The sequence below is a fragment of the Equus asinus genome, chromosome 20, assembly GCF_041296235.1.
Source record: "Equus asinus isolate D_3611 breed Donkey chromosome 20, EquAss-T2T_v2, whole genome shotgun sequence".
Taxonomy (NCBI): Eukaryota; Metazoa; Chordata; class Mammalia; order Perissodactyla; family Equidae; genus Equus; species Equus asinus.
The window spans coordinates 34,017,445-34,039,388 of record NC_091809.1 but is presented as its reverse complement, the minus strand read 5'-3'; the positions used below and the strand labels follow the sequence as shown (position 1 = coordinate 34,039,388).

The 21,944-nt window shown below is 40.9% G+C and overlaps 1 long non-coding RNA gene across 1 annotated transcript; it reads left to right on the top strand.

The window, feature by feature from the left end:
• The first annotated feature begins 352 nt into the window (after positions 1–352).
• Positions 353–21,887, top strand: LOC123278909 (uncharacterized). Its single transcript, XR_006516657.2, has 4 exons — positions 353–3,293; positions 10,882–10,971; positions 11,761–11,821; positions 19,445–21,887. It is a non-coding gene; the product is annotated as an uncharacterized lncRNA (long non-coding RNA).
• Positions 21,888–21,944: the final 57 nt, after the last annotated feature.

Below are 21,944 nucleotides of genomic sequence, written 5' to 3'. Positions count from 1 at the left end.
ATCATTTACTAAGCCACTAAAATGTAAATATGTGCCAGAGGCCAGTGCTGATTTAGGTAGAGAGAACATATACATGTATGGTGACGGATAAAAACTACACTATTGGTGAACACGATGCAGTCTATACAGAAACTGAAATATAATAACGTCTGTCTGAAATGTATACAATGTTACAAGTCAATATGACCTCAATAAAATAATTTAAAAATAGGAAGAGCAAATTTAACACCTCCGTTCGAATTCTAATACCACATGTAAAAGGTGAAGATACTGGATCTGACTGGACACATCCTGGGAAGGTCCCCTGGAGGAACTGGATTTCCAGAGACATCTGAATAATGAGAGAAAGAGAGTCAACTCAGCAGCTTCTCAATTCAAGCGGCCATGTACTTTAAAGCTCTGGGAAATGCTGGTCCTCATTGTAGGAGCTCATCCACTCTGCCTTCAACTACTTGCTGGCACCACCTCTTCTCCTCCCAAGTTGCCACATCAAGTCAACCTTGTTGACTTCCTAGAATTCCCTCCAGCACGGAAACTTTCCTAACTAACTGGCATGACATGCTGATTTTTCCTGCTGAGAGCACTGCCCCACATCCAAAACCACAGTCCTCACACCATCCCGAGAGCATCCAAAGCCCCTAATCGTGGCCGGGATATAATCAATATCAATTTTGGACTCAATGCTCTTGAAGGCTGTCCAGGATTTATTTCTCCATTGTGAGTTTGTGCTGTTTAGTTTAGTTTAAAAATTCTAAGAGAGAAGATGCCACATCCGTGTTTTTCATCTAGTTTGGCTCTGAATTTGTACACTTAACAGATTCTCTTTGGATTAAATTTTGAAGGAAAAAGATGGCCTCAGGCTTAATAAAGGTTGATCACAGCTCATCCTCCAAAATTATCATTGAGGAGCTGATCTCTGCAGACTTTCCTGCTGTAATACCACGTAAATGTAAGAGTACCAAGGTCCCATGGGGGCAGGTGGGTGGATCCCTGGTGCCAGTGCTGTGGTCCAGGCTGTCCTGGGTGGTCCCATGTTCATGCTACTCTCCTTCTCTTCTTCATTTTCCTCCTCCAAAGAGAGGAAGTGTCCACCTGTGCTTGTGTGGATCTTATTCCCTAGATTTGACTGTGCTCTGGAGATTCTTCCAGAAGGACTGGGCCAAATCACCGTTCCTGTCTGAGATACTCAGACTCCTTGCCAATGCTTATGGGTAGAAGATAGGCCAATGTAAGGGTCCCCGTTTTGCAACTGGGGAACATGAGGTCAGGGAGGCACAAAAGAACTCAGTCTGGGATTATGGTAGATAGATGGGAGAAATGAAAATAACCCAAGTAATAGGCCCCATAACCCAACCTGCTGAGGATGGATGGGTGGATAGCTAGATAGAGCTGGCAGAAAGAGACCTTAGTCATCTAGGCCAACTTATTCATTTTATAGGAAATTGAAATCCAGAAAGGAAACTTGCTCTCTTATCCTATTGAAAGTCTCCCTGTTTGGCTTCATTCTGATCCTTTATGCTTCTCCTAGAGGTACAGTCAGGCTAATTCTAAAACAACAGTATTCCCTCCAGGGTCCTGAGGAGCCACGGAACACTGGTGGGGCCAATATTACCTGCTCCACACCAAACTGCATCAACCCCATACCCAGAGTCCCAACAAATTAAGGCAGCAAACAAATAAGTAAATTGCAGCTAAATAAATAATCATGAGGTATGTATTTTAAATTCCCAGGCTGATGAGGTCACTAAATAATCTAGAAGGAAGAAACTAAGCAAAAGCAAACACTATAAAATACAACTAGAATACTTGACTGACTATAAGAAAGAAAAAAACAAATCCAAGATTTTGTGTCCAAAGGAGTATCTCATTGATGCAAACACGGTATACAGTTTTTTCATTCATCATATTTTTATGTTTGTCTCCTTTCTGTTGATCATTTCCAACCAGCTGATCACATAGTGCATGAAAGCCCAGCTTTAAGACAAATTCCCTGGCCTCCACTGCCAATACTGTTGCCCCTAAGACCCTCTTCTATAGAAATTCTGGAGTTACTGCTGTAAGGGAAACATATAACACACTCCAGAGTTCTAGGGGAGTGGCTGAGGCCATACTCATTGGGCAGACCACCCGAAAAAAGTTTGTAGAAACTCAGAGGTTTGTGCTATTAGGGCCAGGCTATGAAAACCAGAGTTGTCTATCCATGCTCATCTTAAACAACAGAATCCCTGGTACTGACGGAAGCCCCTAAATCTGGGAGACACAGAGCAGGAGCTATTATGAAATTCCCTGGTGAACTCAAGATTCCTGCCTTGAAGAACACAGTGACTGCTCGGCTCTTCCTCTGACTGACCTAATGGCATCTGTACAGAAGAGACATTCTCTGGCCTGCCTCTTAGGAGGGCGTGTTGCCCGTTGGAAATTTACTCTAGGGTACTGGGCAGAGAGAGGTGCGGGATCATCCCATATAATTTATAAGCACTTTACAGCCTCAATTTACAATGTTTGCTATCTTCCTGGGACAGATGATGCTCCGTAAATCAGCCCTTCTCGGTCTGTCAGCCCGGTGTCAGTATATGCTGAGCCTTCAAGTCAAAGGCAAGTTGGAACAGTGTGGAGACTTTGGCAAAGGGCTCGTTCCCCCCTCTCTAGCTCCCCATTTTAATGAACAATTCTAGGGTGAGGTTGGCCCTAGGAATTATTTCTCTGACTCATATTCCCTTTGCTCTTTTCACACACTCAGAATGCGATGATTCTGATTCTGAGAACCTCGTAGCCCTGGGCAGAGAGAGGCCAGGGCTGGGGCGAAGCCTGGTGGGGCCCACTCCCAAGGCTCAGAGGACCAACAGGGAGGAGGCTCTCAAAGACCGATTTCTTTAATCACCCCAAGCTATTTGGGGACACCATTGCCACACACCTCATGAAGAAGCCTCAAACTGGTTCTAGCTCTCAAAGGTTGGAATAGGCCCACTTAAGACCCACCTACAAAGCTGATAGAGAATTAAGCTAAGCAAGGAGGGAGGCGGTTCGTTTGGCATCTACTCTGCTTCTTGGAAAGAAGAGTAAGGGAGATACTGCATCTTCAGAGACTTGGGCTAACGTGAGAGACACAGATCACGGCCCAGAAAAGCAGCTGGACTGTTTGGGGGCATCTTGTCCCATGCTTCATCTGTGATAATCTGAGTCAACCTCACTTGGCAGTGAGGGTGCAACGATGATGAAGACATAATACCTACCTTCAAGCAACTCACAATTTAGTGGGAGAGGCAGACACATAAACAGCTTCAGTGTGATCGGTAAGTGCTGAGGCCGATTTACGCGTGGAGTGCCGGCTTTCCTTTCCCAGGGACACAGGCTGTAACGCGTTCATCGCTCACGCAGGCACACAGGTGTGTGTGCGCAGAGCTGCTCACTCAGAACATAAGCTCTGTATTGTTATATATGCCCATTCATGACTGGAATAGCAGGCGTATTTCAGGTGGAGCAGGAGAGGCTCCGGCAGCGGAGAGAGTGGGCGAGTTTGCACAAAAGCCGCCTGTGTTCTGCCACTTTCTGGGAGGGATTCTCACTCCTGAAATTTCACAAGCCCAGGCTCACTCGGTCTGAGACAAAAAAGCGAGTGTAAAGTGCACAGCACGTTGCCTTCATTCAGCAGCTGTTCTGTCCTCTCACACCCCCTGGAGAATAGAGACGAGAGGTTGTCAGCTATCCAGGCCTCAGGATTCCCAAACTTTCTGCCCTGCTCCTTGACTGATCCTCTATGACTGTGAACAAGTCTCTGCCTTTCTATACCTTAGGATTTCTTTGAATAAAATTTAGAAATGGGACTTTTTTTGAAAGTGAACTGGGGCTATAGTAAGACGATGATGCCAGGCGGCACTCATTCATTAATTTGCTCCTTCGTTCTGTCTGCACTTCACAGTTACATTTGGAGGGGTATTATGTGTTAAGATGTTGGTGCAAAAGTCATGTATGTGCAGGAGACAAAGGTGAGTAAAATGTGCCTGCCCTCAAGGAGTTGGTCCTCAGTCTGAGACCCTGAGTTAATTAACAAAAATCCAAGGAGGAATGACATAAATGCTCATACTCACATGAAATGCATCAGTGGAATTTCTAGAAGCAAGCCTGCCTACACCGACTTGGGCTTTTCCCCTTATTTCATCGACTTATAGAAACACCAGCCGAACAAAAGAACAAAAGGAAGAACACAGACCCGGAGGAAGTGGAAAGTAGGAGCTAATGTCAGCACAGCCCAGGAGGTTTTTCAGCCCGCATCGTGGCCCCAGGGACTGTGGACTGGCCTTCAGGTTTCTGCTGATATAGAATAACTGGTCTTGGGCATGCATGAATCTGGAAACTGTAATCGAATCACTACATAAAGCTTAGTGACTTGAAGGGCTTCCCAGTCCTTGGGAAGGCAACTAGGAAAACTTGAACCATCATCCTGTGGAAGTGGCAAGGAACATTGCCATCTACTTGAGGTTTGGATGGAGTTAAATAAAAACAAAAAAGTCATCTAGGAGAAGGCTGAACCCCAGGCCTCTGCACGTGAGGGTGTGGAGTCTAGATGTGTGCTGTACATACACACAGGAAAACCAAACCAAGACTTCAGCATAACATAAGCACAAATCCTACACCGCTGAAATCCCTGTGGCTCCAGTAGAAGCAACTGAAAAGTCACTTTGTAGAAGCACTTTAAGCCAGAGTAGCCAGGATTTCCCCAGGGGAAATAAGTTGTGCTGAAGAGAAGCTCACAACCAAAATTTCTAAACTACATGAAGAAACAAACACGGGGTGAGGAAGTATAACAAACAGACCTAGCACCTCGATGACTGAAGATAATCACACAATTTGAAAAAGATTATAAGATAGAGAGGTTTAAACTGGTTAGACAGGTAAATGAAGGAATGGAAGTTACAATGACGACAGGATACAGTCTGGAAATGTAAAAGAAAATTCACTAAAGAACTACAATGATATGTTTACAAGTGAAGAATACGGTCACTGGACATTAAAAACTCACTAGACAGGTTACATAGCAGATTTGTTTGGTACCACCCAGAAAAAGAGTGCACCATTATTGTGAAAGTTGAGCATTTCATATTCTATATCTCAGTGATTCCATTTCTTGGAATATAACCAAGAGAAACCCAAGTGACATGAATATAATTATGTTTATAGTAGTACTGTTCATAATAGCAAAAACCTGGAAACAACCCCATGCTTGTTGACACAAGAGTAGATAAATAAACTGTGATATAGTCACACGATGACACAGTGGAACATTATGGTGCAGTCAAAACGAGTGAGTTACAGCTACATGCAGTAATATGCATGAATCTTAACAATATAATTTTCAATGAAAATATAAGTCCCAGAACACTATTTCAGCACAGAACCACTTTTATAAGGTTACAAAGTTTTTAAAAGTTAAATAACAAAAACTTAACAGTGTGCTTTTTAGGAATACATATATTCTTAAAATATAATTTTAAAAAATTAAAACAAAGAAATAGTAAGCACAAGGTTCAGGGTAGTGGTTACGTTGGATGAGAGGAAGCACTGGGACCAGATGTGAAGGAAGCACATAGGTAGATATAAGTTATTGTTAATATTCTAGTCTCTTTGTTTTTTATATTGTTAATGAATAGATACATAATAAACAAACAAAAGAGGGCCACGCATTAACAAGTGTCCAAAGTATACAATGAGCCAAAGATTAACATTAATCTAATTCTGTGTCCCTGAGATTTAAAAAATCTGTAGTCAATCAGTTATAGCTAAAGACACTTAGTGAACTGAAGGATAATGGAAATTACACATACAAAGATAAAGAGATGAGATAAAGAGAAATAGGGATACGGAGAGAAATAAAAGGATGGAAATACAAAAAAGCAGTTGAGATATGGAGAACAGAGTGAACAGATGCAACATACGTCTATTAGGCATTCCAGGAGCATAAAATAGAGATACAAAAGCATAAAATAGAGAACAAAGGGAGACAGGAAATATTCAAGGAGATTATGGCTGAGAATTTTCCAGAATTGAAGAAAGACATAAGATGCTAGACTGAAGAAATACACCATGTTCCAAGCAGGATAAATAAAAGCCAGTAAAAATCTAGATATTTAGTGCTGATTCCAAAGGACACCAAGATGAAGAGAAAAGTATTAAAAGAAAAGATAACACATTCCTCAAAAAAGACTACTAGGATGGGAAAGAAACATAACAGTTATAAGAGCCCAACGAAAGAAATTAATTAATTACCCCCGTGACTGAGGGAAAGAGTTGCCATGAGGAAGAGCATGACAGAGGGCATATATTTTGAGCTGAGCACAGAAAGATGTAGAGGATTTGGGGGTTAGAAGGAGTGAGGAAGCATTTCATGCACAGGTAACAGCATGAACAGAGGTATAGAGGACATATCTGGTTTGTTCAGACCTCCAGGGCAGAGCTTTCCTGGGAGGCTAAGAGCAATTCCGGAAATTACAGAATAAAAAAGGCCCAGGCGTTGATTCCACAGTCATTAGTGCTGCCTTGCTTTTTACCTTTATCGAGTACTTAGCGCAGCACGTTGCACACCCATGCAGGAATAAGGCCTGCTCAGGGCCGTCTGTAAGGATTCTCACTGTACCACCCTTTCAGAGCATGAAAGTCTCGACTGCAATAAATGATTTTGGGTCCACTTGACCAAGATTCAGAACATCTGAAGGGGTTCTTTCACCTGAGACTGTAGAAATACAACAGAAAGGGTTAGATGAAAATGACTGAACCCATACGGCTGAATAAATTGTGTATAACATAGTCTAAGTAGTTTAGTCTATCTCTACAATAAACTTGAAGCAACATACAAGGTGGGTTTATGATTAATTCCGATCCCTCCTCATTAAGGAATTGGGGCAACTCAGACCAGTTTTTCTCAGCTTTGTCAGGATCCTCTTCCTTCTTCCTCCCGCTTCTGCCTCCCCTGCTAGTCCTGTCCTGCATCCTGGGATCATAGTCCACACCAGTCTGCACTGGACTTGGCACCGTGTGTATTATATTCTTGACTAATTGCAGAAAATTATCATTTTTCTGTGGGCAATTTCTTAAGTGCTCAGTTTAAATAAACACAAATATAACAATTATACTTTTAGAGTTCCAGTTTTTGCTATCATATCACAGAACTGCACACTTACGTGCGATGCTGGAACAAAGGGAACGTAGCTCCCGGTGGGCTCTTTGTACGACCCCAGGAAGGGCTTCTTTCTTCCCCGATTTCCTAAGCGGTGGTGGAGGAGGTTCTGTGGGGGTCCTTGGCTTTTGTCAGCACAAAATTGATTTTCAGGTGGAGTTCCACTAAGGCTAAGCACCGCCGTGTAGGAGTTTTTGACCATCCTGACTAAAATGTCCAAGGCATCAGCATCAGGGAACCCCAGATGGGGACGGGGCTACTCATGTGGTGTGACTGACAGCCCATCCCCAACAGACCTCTTCTGCCCAATGTCATTTCTTCCTCTTCTTCTGGCCTAAAACTCCTCCACTTGAGCCAATGTTGGGGCAGAGGGGGACCACGTTGTAACTTCATATTAAAGCCTTGTTATATGCCCATTGAACTAGCCCATTTTTTAAAGTTAGGTCGACTGGAAGCTGGAATTTCAGAACTCTAAGACCCTTTAAAAGAGGTGAGTCTGGACTAGAGGCCAAGCTGGACAAACCATAAAATTTAAGACCTAAGGGGCACTTAAGAAATTATCCAGTTCTAACTCAACCTTTTTTAGTTTACAGGTAAAGGAACTAAGGCCCAGACAGGCAAATGATGTATTATCCTTTTCATATATTTCTGGATTTTATTTGCTAATATTTTGTTAAGGATTTTGGAGTCCATATTCATGAGGAATATTGCTCTAGTCTTCTTTTCTTGTAATGTCTTTGTCTAGTTTCAGTATCAGGGTGATTCTGGTCTCCTAAAATGACTTGGAAAGTGTTCCCTCTTTCTCTCTTTTCTGAAAAATTTGTGTTGAATTCATAGTATTTTCTCCTTGTTTGTTAGAATTCCTATATGAAGCTATCTGGGCCTGAGGTTTTCTTTGTGGGAAAGTTTTTAACTACAATTTCAACTTATTTAATAGTTAGAAGGTCATTCAGAGTTTTTACTTCTTTTTGTGTCAGTTTTAGTGATTTATGGTATTCATATGCTCCAGATCCATTTGTTCACAGCCTGAACGATGAACAAGACATCCAAAAAATAGGCAGTTTATTCAAAGCAACACCCTTTCAATGAATTCATCCATTTCATCTAGGTTATCAAATTTATTCCGATAAAATTATTCCTAATATATCTTATTATCTTTTTCCTACCTTTAAGTTCTGTAGTGATGTTCTCTCTTTCTTTCTGAGTATTCGTAATTTGTGTCTTCTCTTTACTTCTCTGTCTAGCTAGAAGTTTATCACTTTTATTAATCTTTGCAAAGAAATCACTTTTGATTTCTTTGGTTTTTCTCTTTTCTATTTTATTCACTTCCCCCTTTTATGATTTCCTTTCTTCTTCTCACTTTGGATTTAATTTGCTCTTTTCTTTGTTTCTTTTAAATGGAAGCTTAGGTCATTTTATTTTTTCCTTTACTAATACAAGCATTTAAAGCTAAAATATTCATGTAAGCATTGCTTTAGTGACATCCACAAATTTTTATGTTATGTTTTCATTTTCAATTAGTTATAAAAATTTTCTAATTTCCTTTACGATTTGTTCTTTTTTTTTTTCTTTCTTTTTTCTTTTTTTGAGGAACATTAGCCCTGGGCTAACTACTGCCAATCTTCCTCTTTTTGCTGAGGAAGACTGGCCCTGATCTAACATCCATGCCCATCTTCCTCTACTTTATAGATGGGATGCCTACCACAGCATGGCTTGACAAGCAGTGCCATGTCCGCACCCGGGATCCGAACTAGCAAACCCCGGGCCACAGAGAAGCGGAACATGCGCACTTAATGGCTGCACCACCGGGCTGGCCCCTATGATTTCTTCTTTAATCTATAGATTATTTAGAAGTACTTTGTTTAATTTTCAAATATTTGGGGAATTTTCCAAATATCTTTTGCTTTTAAATTATAATTTTAATTTTGTAGTCAGAAAACATGATTTCAGTCCTTTCAAGTAATCCAGAATTGTTTTATAGTCCAGCATCTAAGTGATCCTGATGACTATTCCATGTGTACGAAAACAAGATGTGCATTCTGCCACTGTTGGATGGGTTGTTTTTAAAATGCCAGTTGGGTCAAGTTCATCGTTAGTGCTTTCAGGGCTTCTACGTTCTCGTCACTTTTCTATCATGTATCGAGAGAAGAGTTTTGAAATCTCCAACCGTAATTGTAGATTTATCTATTTCTCTTTTCAGTATGTCAGGTTTTCTTAATATATTTTGAAACTGTGTCATTAGGTGCATAGACATTTAGAATTATGTCTTTTTTACTAATTTGCCCCTCTATTATTATGAAATATCCCTTTTTATCTCTGGTAACTTTCCTTGTCGCAAATCTACGTTGTCTGTTGATAATATAGCCACTCCAGCACTCTTATGATTAGTGTTGGCATGGTATGTATTTTTCATCCTTTAATTTTTAAACCTTTTTCTTTTTAAAAAAAGCAATTTATTGAGATATGATTGGCATATAAAAAAGCTGTACATATTCAGTAGCTACAACCTGATGAGTTTGGAGATAAGGATACACCTGTGAAACTATCACCATAATCTAGGCGATAAACATGTCCATCACCTCCAAAAGTTTCTCCTGCACTCTTTATTTTATTATTATTATTTTGTGATAAGAGCGCTAACATAAGATCTACCCTCTTAGTAAATTTTAAGTGTAGAATACAATATTGCTAACTGAAGGCTTTCTGCCGGACAGGAGATCTCTAAGAGTTATTCATCTTGTACAACTGAAGCTTTACACCCTTTGACGAATGCCTGCCTGTCTCCTCCTCCCCCCAGCCTCTGGCAACCGCCATTGTACTTTCTGCTTCTATGAGTTTGATTAATTTAGATTCCTCATGTAGGTGATATCATGTAGTATCTGCCTGTCTGTGTCTGCCTTATTTCGCTTAGCATAATATCCTCCAGGTTCATCCCTGTTGTCGCAAATGACAGGATTTCCTTCTTTTTTATGGCTGAATAATTTTCCATTGTATGTATGTACCAAGTTTTCTTTATCCATTCCTCTGTTAATGGACATTCAGGTTGCTTCCATGTGTTGGCTACTATGAATAATGCTGCAGTGAACATGGGGGTGCAAATATCTCTCTGAGATCTTGATTTCAGTAACGTTTTTTCTTCATATTTGAGTACATTTTCTTTGAGTACATTTCTTGTAGGCGCGATATAGTTGAGTCTTGCTATTTTAACAAGTCTGACAACTTGTCTTTATGTGAACTGTTCAAATCTTTGGTCAGTGGTGGGGGGGGTCGGGGAGGGGAGGGTGTCAGTGCCTCTTTCTCCTGGCACTTGCTCACCTTCCCTGATCTGTATATCAATGTCCTAGCACTTGATTTTTATCCTGAGAGTTTATCACCATGTATAATGTCCACATGAATTAATCCAACCTGCACTAATGACAGTATTTGTCTTTTCCTGAGGACACTGGGTCCCAACAGCCCCTGAGAACACTAGCTGTGAACCGCTCCAGCTGAGCATGTTCTTATATCTATATGGTGCAGAGGAAGAGACAGCAGCCTGGGTTTCTCAAGGCTAAGAGAGGCTCTGCTTCTGACCAGCTAACGGCCTTTCGGAAAATTTTTGACATTCTGGGTCTCACTGTCCCCATCTGTAAAAGGAGGAGGTTGCACCACAGGACCTCTGACACCCCTCCCCATGCTAATATTCTACGAGGCTATTAATTCTCCTTCAGGATCGTTACAGGCAAACAGCAGGGAATATGAACCAGGCAAGTCCTGAGAACCAGCTAAACAAAGTGCTGTGGAGACACCAGAATGGGACAGTAAGTTGCGCTTCATCTGCCCCATTGTAGCCTAGGCTTCCTTTTCCTAATGATTTTTGGCTCAGTGGCCTCTGTGACAACAGGTCCTCACCAAGGTAGTTTGAGGTTGACACCAGTACATCACTGGGGACTGGATGAATTAGGCTCCCCATCTCCTTCCTCCTTTTTTCTCCTCACTCTATCCCTGCCTTTGTCCCAGAGAACTGAGCATGCACTTATTGAAAAATCCCCTTTTACCCAGGAATCATTACAGCTGCACTCTCTAATATGGGAGCCACTAGGCGCATGTATCTACTGAGCCCCTGAATTCTGGCTAGTCCTAACTGAGACGTGCTGTAAGCATGAAATACATACCAGACGACTTAGCATGAAAAAATATACAAAATATCTCATTAATAATGTTTACACTGATAGCAAGTTGAATGATAATATTTTTATATATTTAGTTTTAAAATACAGCATTAAAATTAATTTCTCCTGTTTGTTTTTACTTTTTTAATGAGGCTATAGAAAATTTTAAGTTATGAATATGGCTCACTTTACATTTTTGTTGGATAATACTGCTCTATAGAGTATCAAATTTAGTACCTTTTGATGATAATAATAAATCTATTTATAAAGGGGAACATCCTGTCATTGGACACTCAACACCCATTGTGTAACTTCAGTTAGTCTATTGGTGTTTTTCTCCCCACTTTCTCATAGAATTTTTTTTAAAAAATCAATCTATCAAGACAAAATGAATGAATCTTTTCATGTTTTTCTGTTTTTTCTTTTAAATCACTGGAGAGCTTTGGGGAAGATAGCAACAGCAGGATGCTGCCTATGTTAGCAGAGAAGGAACCTTTGGGTAAGTCTAGATTTGTTTCTTATCCATGACAGGGAAATCTGGCCGGGAAACATATAGCTTCCCCACCTGCACTTTGCTGAAATTACACACACACACACACATTTAATTGACAATGTTATATATCAGTGTTAGGCAATTTTCCTCTGGCTGTTTGTCTTTATTATTATCATCAGCATTGTTTCTCCTTCACTTTCTGTCTCTTGCAAATTTTGTGAACCAGACACTTGTTTCCCTCACATATCAGCTGCTTCAGAAATCACAGGACTTACAGGGAAGGAATTTGTAAACTAGATTTACATCTTGAAATGTGGTGAAAGTTGAATGTGTGGGGGATGTGGAGGTGAGGGGGAGGGCTCTAGGCTATGAAAGTAGGAATAACAGTTTTTAATTCTGTGATAAAGAAGTGTGTCAGGCTAGAATGACTTCTGTGTCCAGAAAGAACTCTCGGAATGAGCAGTGTCAGCTGTCTTTAATTTTGTCCGGGCGCACAGTCTTGGGTGGATGTAAACCCTTTGGGGAGATGTCTGGTTCCCAGTAGCAAGGAAGACAATAGTGCATGTGAGCTGGCACCATCTCCTCCTCCTCTTTGCCGCCGTGAGATGTTGTTCAGCCCCCATCACAAACATGCAGCACAAGGCAGGCCTGGGCTTCCTACATCTGGCAGGAGAGGGAGAGTACAGGTTGCTACCTCGTACCTTTGAGAGTCCTGCAGGGGCAGAGCTGGGAGAACTTCCATCAGGTTGACGCCTACAGACAGCAATAGCCACTCCCTGGTGAGAAGCCGGTCTTAGCTGAGGTCTTGTCATATTTCTGGGAACTATTGCAAGAGCCTCCTATCTGGTGGCTCTGCCTCCAGGTGAGCCCACTCTGAACCTCCCTGTACAGTGAGGTTAGAGGGTCTTTCAAGATGCCAATCTGATCATATCCTGCTTGAAACCCTTCAAACTATCCTCTATAATTTTTAGGAAAAAGTTTAAAACCCATGATATGTCTCACAAGTCCTTCAATAACTGGTTCTCTTCTATTCTCTAGCATCATCTCTCACCCTCTACCTGCAGCCCCCAGGAGACACCTTTTTCTCCTCCTTTGGCACTTTTATTGACATTATTTCCCCTTTAGGTTCGGTTCAATTCTATAGACATTTATTATGTCCCAGACATTGTCCTGAGGCTACCAAGATGAAGAGGACAGGGTTCCTTACCTCAAGAAGCTTATAACACCTGGAATGTTCTTTCCTACCCCATCTACCTGATGAATAGCTAGTCATCGTTGAAGGCTCAGCCTGTATCATAGCAGCCTTGAAAGTCTTCTCTAGCCTTGCCAAGACGGAACTGTCCCCTGTGTTTATTTCTAAAACAGTGCTACACAAAGTGCCAGTCCACTGTGAGATAAGGAGCTTGTCCCAGAATTTAAATCAATGCACTGCTTCTTTTATCGAAAAAGCCTTAGTTAAAAAATAATGACAGCTGGGCTAAACAATGTACTTAATGATGCTTGCTAGTAAACAACTTTGCAGATCAAGAGTTTGTCACTGGACCCCAGAAGGAGAGAATAAAGAGAATAAAGAGATATAATTTTGACCCTATTGTTCCTGAGAATTTGGAAACTACATTATTCAATAAAGAGTTGTAGGGGCAAGCCTGGTGGTATAGTGGTCAAGTCCATGAGCTCTGCTTTGGTGGCCCAGGGTTTGTGAGTTCGATCCCAGGCATGGACCTATACACCACACATCAAGCCATTCTGTGGCAGCGTCCCACATAAAAAACAGAGAAAGAGTGGTGCATGTGTTAGCTCAGGAACAATCTTCCTCAAGCAAAAAGAGGAAGACTGGCAACAGATGTTAGCTCAGCACCAGTCTTCCTCACCAAGAAAAAAAAAAGCTTAAAAAGTTGTAGCTAGTAAGCCAACAAAGAAAATACAGTGGAATCATAAAAAATAATCCATAGAAAACAATGCAAAAAAAGAACAAGAAATAGATGGATAAATAAAAAACAAATAGCAATATAATAGATTTAAACCCAACCAAAGGAGTAAATATATTAAGAGTAAATAGTCTAAACAACTCAATTAGAAGATTGTCAATTATGACAATTAGAGATTGTCATATTGGATGAAAAAGGAAAATCCAGCTATATGCTGTCCACAAGAAACCCACTTTAAACACAGAGACATAAATAAGCCAAAAGTAAACGGATAACAAAAGATATACCATACCAACACTAATCAAAATAAAGTTGAAGTGGCTACATTAATATTAGCAAAATAGGTTCCACAGCAGAGGACACTACCAGGGATAATGAGGGTCATTTCACAAGGGTAGAGGGGTTAATTCATAAAGATGACATAAAGTCCTAAATGTTTACTCCTCTAATAACAAAGCTTCAAACATGAAGAGAAATCTAATTGAATTGCTAGAGAAATAAGCAAATCTACAATTATACCTGGAGATCTCAATATCTCTTTCTCAATAACTGATAGAACAAGCAGACAGAAAATCAGTAAGAATATGGAAGATTTGAACAACACTCTCACCTAACTTGACCCAAATGACATCTATAGGACACACCATGAAATAAAAATTCACTACAGGGATTCAATGGCAGATTTGAGCAGGCAGAATAAAGAACTGGTAAACTTGAAGGTAAGGCAATTGAAATTATCCAGTCTGAGAAGCTAAAAGAAAAAAGCAGAAGTAAAAATGAATAGAGGCTGTGGAATACCATCAAACATACCAAGACCTGTATCATCAGAGCCCAGAAGAAGAAGAAAAAGAGAAAGGGGAAGAAAAAATATTTGAAGAAAGAATAGCTGAAAACTTCTCAAATTTGATGACAATCTACACATCTGAGATCTCCAACAAACTACAATCAAGATAAACTAAAAGAAATCCACATCAAGAATCATTATAGTCAAATTTTCAAAAAACAAAGACAAAGAGATAGTTGGAATCAGCAAGAGAGAAGCAACTCGTCACATACAACTGGTCCTCAGTAAGAGGAACAGTTGATTTCTCATCAGAAACCATGCATGCCAGTGTGGGTGACTGGTCTTGGCCATGCCAAGATATGTCTCTTTGGCATGATGATTATTTGAGGCTGGTTCCTTTGCAGATAGGAAAGCAACTGAAAAGTAGCATTTACTTACCCTTTGTAAGAGACATTTACATTGTAAAGGAACTCTCCATCTGTAAAGATATCTCCCTTTCTACCAGGAAGAAGGGGAGATGACCTTATCTCTAGAAACTCTTGATCAATGGGGAAGGCAAGGACTTAAATCTGCATAATAATCTTATTCCTGTTTCTGGTAACCTCCTGTAACTGACTCCCCTCACCCCCAACATCCTCCTTTGTCTTTAGATATTTAAGGTAGGGGCTTCAGCCATTTTGGCGAGTTGCTCAGCTTGCCTGACCTCTCCCATGTATACGTGTTATAAAGCTTTGTTTAATTTTCTCCTGCTGTTCTGTCTCATGAGAATTTAATTCATTCTCCGGCCAGACAAACCCACTTTGGGTAGAGGAAATGTCTTCCTCCCCTACACCAGAAAGCACTGAGATTTTATATACATATCTATATAAAGAGCTGAAAGAAAAATTGCTGTCAACCAGAAAGTCCATATCTGGCAAAACTATCCTTCAAGAATGAAGGAATAATTAAGACATTCTCAGATAAACAAAAGCTAAGGGAGTTGGTTATTCCTAGTCCCACTAAAGCCCTTTAGGCTGAAGTGAAAGGACACATGACAAAGCCATATGAAGAAATAAAGAACACTGATAAAGGTAACTACATAGGTAAATATAAAAGTTAGTATTATTTTACTTTGGGTTTGTACCTCATCTCTTTTTCTATATGATTTAAAAGGCAAATGCATAAAACAATAATCATAAATTTACGTTAATGGGCACACAATGTGCAAAGATATAATGTGTCATAATAACAATATAAAGGGGGAGGGTCAAAGATGTATAAAAGAAGGGTGTTTGTATACTATTAAAACTAAGTTGGTACTATTGAAACTAGGTTGTTACAAATTTAAGATGTTAATCCCCAACATAAACAGGAAGACAATAACTAAAAAATATATAGAAAAGATAAGAGATAATCAAAATGGTGTACTAAAAATATCAAAAGTCAACTAAATACCAAAAAAGGTCATAATGGAGGAATTGAGGAACAAAAATCATGTAAGACAGACAGAAAACAAATAACTAAATGGCAGAGGTAAGTCCTTTCCTTAACAATAAGTACTTCAAATGTAAATGAATTAAACTCTCCATTCCAAAGGCATAGATAGGCTGTGCTATAGGCTGAATGTTTGTGTGCCCCCAAAATTCATATATTGAAACCTAACCCTCGATGTGATGGTATTTGCAGGTGGGGTCTTTGGGAGACAATTCGATCATGAGGAACCCTCATGAATGGAATTAGCGCCCTTATATAAGAGACCCCAGAGAGCTCCCTCACCCCTTCCACCACATGAAGACACAGCAAGAAGATACTGTCTATGAACCAGTACATGGAATCTCACCAGACACCACATCTACCAGCACCTTGATCTTGGACTTCCCAGCCTCTAGAACTGTGAGAAATAAGTTTCTGTTGTTTATAAGCCACCCAGTCTAAGGTACTCTGTTATAGCAACCCGAATGGACTAATACAGGCAAAAATCATTATCTAACTATATGCTGTCTACAAGAGACTCACTTTAGATCTAAGGACGCAAATAGGTGGAAAGGGAAAGATAGAAAAAGCTATCCCATGCAAATAGTAACCTGAAGGGAGGCTGGAGTGGCAATACTAACATCAGACAAAATATACTTTAAAGTCAAAAAACTGTTACAAAAGACAGAGAAGGACACTGCATTGATAAAAGGATGCATTTCTTTAGACGATATAACAGTGATAAACATATACGCACCAGACATCAGAGCTCCTAAATAAATGAGCCAAACATTGACAGAATTGAAGGGAGAAATGGACAACTCTACAATAATAATTTGAGATTTCAATAACCCTCTTTCAATAATGGATAGAATAATTAGACAAAAAATTGGCAAGCAAATAGAGGAACAATACTATAAACCAATTGCACCTAACAGACATACACAAAACACTCCACTCAACAACAGAGGGCACATTTTTCTCAACTGCACATAGAACAGTCTCCAAGATGGACCATATCTTAAGCCACAAAACAAGTATTAATAAATTTTAAAAGACTGAAATCATACAAAGCATCTTTCTAACCACAATGGAATGAAATTAGAAACTAATAAAAGAAGTAAACTGGCAAATTCACAAACATGGGGAAATTAAACAACACACTTTTAAACACGCAATGGATCAAAGAAGAAATCACAAGGCAAATTAGAAAGTATCTTAAGAAAAATGAAAACAGAAACACAACATACCAAAACTTAAGGTATGAGAGAAAGTTCTACTAAGAGGGAAGTTTATAGCTGTAAAGGCTTATATTTAAAAAAAGAAGAAAGATCTCAAAAACCTAACCTTACAACTTAACGAACTAGAAAAAGAATAACAAACTAAACCCAAAATTTAAAAAGTTTTAGAAGGAAGAAAATACTAAAGATGAGAGCAGAGATAAAATAGAGAATAGAAAAACGAGAAAATCAATGAAATCAAAAATTGCCGCTTTAAAAGGTCAACAAAATTGACAAACTTTTAGCTAAATTGACTAAGAAAAAAAAGAGAAGATTCAAAGTACTAAAATTAGAAATGAAAGTGTGGATATTATTACCAATTTTACATAAATAAAGAGAATTATGAGAGTACTATGAACAATCATATTCCAACAAATTAGATAACCTATATTAAATGGACAAGATTCTAGAAACATTACCAGGACTGAATCATGAAAAAGTTGAAAATCTGAATAGACCTACAGCTATTAAGGAAATTGAATCCATAATCAAAAACCACAAAACAAAGAAAAGCCCTGGACCAGATGGTTTCACTGATGAGTTCTATCAAACACTTAAAGAAGAATGAATACCAATCCTTCTCAAACTCTTCCAAAAAAGTGAAGACGAGGGACACTTCCCAACTCGTTCAGTGAGGTCAGCATTACCAAGCCAAATAAAGACATTACAAGAAAATTGCAGACCAAGATCCATTATCAATATAGACGCAAAAATTCTTCACAAAATACTATCAAACCAAATTCAGCAGCATATTCACCATGAACAACATAAATAAATTGGACTTCATCAAAATCAAAAACTTTTGTGCATCAAAGGATGCCATCAAGATTGTGAAAAGACAACCCACAGAAATGGAGAAAATATTTGCAAATCACATATCTGATGAGGGTTTAATATCCAGAATATATATGCAACTGCTGCAACTCAATAAGAAAATAACAACTGAATTCAAAAATAAGCAAAAGACTGGAATAAACATTTCTTCAAAGAAGATATACAAATAGCAGATAAGCACATAGAAAGATACTCAACATCATTAGCCACTAGGATGCAATCAAAACTACAATGAGATACCACTTTGCATCTACTTGGATGGCCATCATTTTTAAAAATGGAAAATAACAAGGGTTGGCAAGAATGTTGGAGAAACTGGAACCCTCATGCATTGCTGAGGGGAGTGTTAAATGGTGCAGGCACTGTGGAAAAGATTTGGCAGTTCCTCGAAAAGTTAAACATAGATTTACCATATGACCTGGCAATTCCACTCCTAGGTATATACTAAAAAAAAAATTGCAAAGAAAGACTCAGATACTTGTATGCCAATGTTCATAATAGCATTATTCACAATAGCCAAGAGGTGAAAGTGATCCAAATTTTCCATCAACTGACAAACTGATAAACACAATCTGGTAGAGACATACAATAGAATGTTACTCAGCCACAAAAAGGAATGAAATTCTGAAACATGCTACAACTTGGAAAAACCCTGAAGACATTATACTAAGTGAAATAAGCCAGAGACAAAAGGACAAATATCGTCTGATCCCACTTATATGAAACATGTACAACAGGGGAATTGATAGAGACAGGCAGTGGATTAGAGGTGACCAGGGACTGTGGAAAGGGGAATGGGGAGTGACTGCTCAGTGGGCACAGTGTTTCTGTTTGGGGTGATGAAGAGTTTTAGAAATAGATAGCGGTGATGATTGCACAACATGTGAATATAAGTAATGCCACTGAACTGTACCCTTAAAAATGGCTAAAAGGGCATATTTTATGTTATATATATTTTACCACAATAAAAATTTTTAAAAATAAAGTTATGCTCCTCCAAAGCAATAAAAATAAGGAACTACTGATACATGCAACAATTTGGGTGAATCTCAAAAACATAACGTTAACTGAAAGAAGACAGAAAGACATTTAGAGAAAAGGGACGACATGATTCAATACGATGCAAGAAAAATACTCGTAGCAGAGGCTGGGGGTGGGGAGGGGCTGAAGATGAAGGGGCATGAGGGAACTTTCTGGGGTGAGGGAAATATTCTTTATTCTGTTTATGGTGGTGTTTGCACGACTTTTTACACTTGTCAAAACTCATCAAGCCATGTACCTAAACAAGATTAATTTTACTCTGTGTAAATTATACCTCAGTAAGCCTGATTTTTTTAAATGCTCCTTGCAGAAATGTCGGCCTGATCTGTTGGAAAGCCACAGAGCCAGAGCAGTGCACGCACAGCAGCTAACCTGTTCCTGCTCCGACTCTCTTCTCCTCATACAGCCCCCACAGGCATACCCAGCCACAGCTGTGAGTTTGAAAGCTCTCGACTGGATGACATTGTTTTATTTCCAACCAGTGTCTAGCTTGGAGCCATTTCCAGCTCTGGAAACCTGGCTGATGAGCACATACTAGCTGGCGATAGAGGAGACGTGCAGACGACGGTTTGTTGGAGGCGGGAGGCACACAGAACCAAAGGCAGAGACGGCCTTCCCCGGCCGCAAGGCCAGAGCTGGGCGGGGGGACAGAGAAGGAGAAGGAGCCCCGAGTGCCCAGGTCTTCCTTTCACACCCCCTCCACCAAGAAAAGGCAAAGTCCTCCTTTCTGACAATCCTGCCTCAAACATCTTCGGCAGCTGCTCCCGGCAGGCAGTCGGGGAGGAAGGCACCGTCTCTCCTGGCTGAGCTGCTTGTCTCTGAATGCACTTCCAGTGACAGGCAGGCTGCCCCAGCCTTCTCCTCAACGCCCGTCACTCACACTGCTCCCGAAGCCTGCCACACTGCCCAGGAAAGGACACGGCATGCTCCCCTCCAAGGAGGACCCGTGCAGGCCTGTCACTTGTTCCCTCTCTCTATCCTAATCCCGCCAGCCCAGTAAGGGTTGTTGGGGGCAGGCCATGGGCTTGCCTCGCCATGGGAAACTGCTCTTCTCCTGGGACCAGCCAGGAAAAGTAATCTCCTCAGAAAGAGTTGTACTCAGCTCCCGTGGGCGTGGCAGGGAATTCAGCCATCTCTCCCAGCACCACTGGCTCTCACTCCCAGATGCAGCTGGGGACCTGGGTTTGCCTCTGGAGCAAACTGAGAAAGGACAGTGATGAAAATGAAGCATTAGCCACGGGAGCCATGGCACTTTCTGTGGGGACAGAAAAACTGATGGAGCGTGCTTGACCAAGTCTGCATCTAACACCACAGGATTTAGAATGGACCCCAATCTAACCATCTCATCTTACCCCTGAGGCAAGTACAGCCCAGAGAGGTTACCTGACTTGCCCAAAGTGTCACAGCCAGGTGCCTGGCAGAGCCAGGACCGGAATGAGTTCTCCTGGCCGATCTCATCTCACCTCAAAACCCATGGGTGGAGCCCATCCTGGTGGTCTAGTGGTTAAGATTCAGCGCTCTCACTGCAATGGCCCGGGTTCGTTTCCTGGTCATGGAACCACACCACCCGTCTGTCAGTTGTCATACTGTGGTGGCAGCTCACATAGAGAACTAAAAACCAATAACTAGGATACACAACCATGCACTGAAGCTTTAAAAAAAGAAAGAAAAAAACCACAGGTAGCTCCCATCTTCCCCCAGAGTAAAAGCTAAAGTCCTGATGGGGAACTCCAGGGCCCACATGACCTGCCCTCCTCCCCACCGCAGGACCTCTCCCATCTCCCCATCTTCTTCTCCTCTTGCTCCCTCCACCCCCTACACTAGCTGGGCCCTGAGCACCCTAGGCTCACTCGGCATCGTGCCCCCAACATCAGCGTCACTAACCCCTCAGCTCCTTCAAGTCCAGGCTGAATCTCACCTTTCCAGTGAGGCCTCTCTGGACATCTCCTTTAACATTCAGCCCATCCCCAGGGCCCCTCCAGAGCACCAATCCCCCTGACCAGGCTCTGCTTTGCCTTTTTCTCAGCACTTCCCACCTCCTAACACAACTTAATGTCCTATTTATTATGGTTCCTGTTGTTGTCTGCCTCTGCCGCCCGAATGGCAGTTCCACAAGGCAGAATGCCCTCTATTTTGTTCACTGCTGTGTCCCCAGAAATTACAAGGGGGCCTAACTCAACCAACGTTTGCTAAATTAATGATTAAATGAGCTTTGCAAAGTGAGCATATGCTGGATGTTTACTTGTCTTTCTAAGTTTTCTCCTCAGAGGCTTAGTATCAAACTTACGCAATGATACACCTGCTTTTAAAACTTAACCCCACAAAAAGGGATGTCTGAAACCAAAGCCCCCACCCAGGCCCTGATAATCCCCATCCGGGACAGTGAATATGGTGAAGAGGCACTGTATTTTTGACTTGGAAAGGGCTGGTGCTCCACAGCAGTGGTGTTGGTGAGGACGGGACTAACCCCTCACTGGGCAACAAGGCTTCACCTGGTCCCCATGGGAGTGGATGTGACTGAGCCTCTGCCACGGGACATGGAATGCCTCCTCATTTACTCCTTTTGGAGATGGCATCGGTGGTTCGGTCATATCTTCAAGCAACTGTTATCAGGCTAGGATTTCTGGTTGGTCCAAGGATCCCATTAAAATACATGGATTATTGTTTTGCCTTTTTAGAGAAGGAGCACAGTAAGCCTTTATCATCCCATTGCTGCCTGATATTTGGTAAGTTTATCTGATTGACAACAAGCAGGCTGGGGAGAGGAGTTACATTTATTGAGCACTGGGCCTTGGTTTTACACACATTAT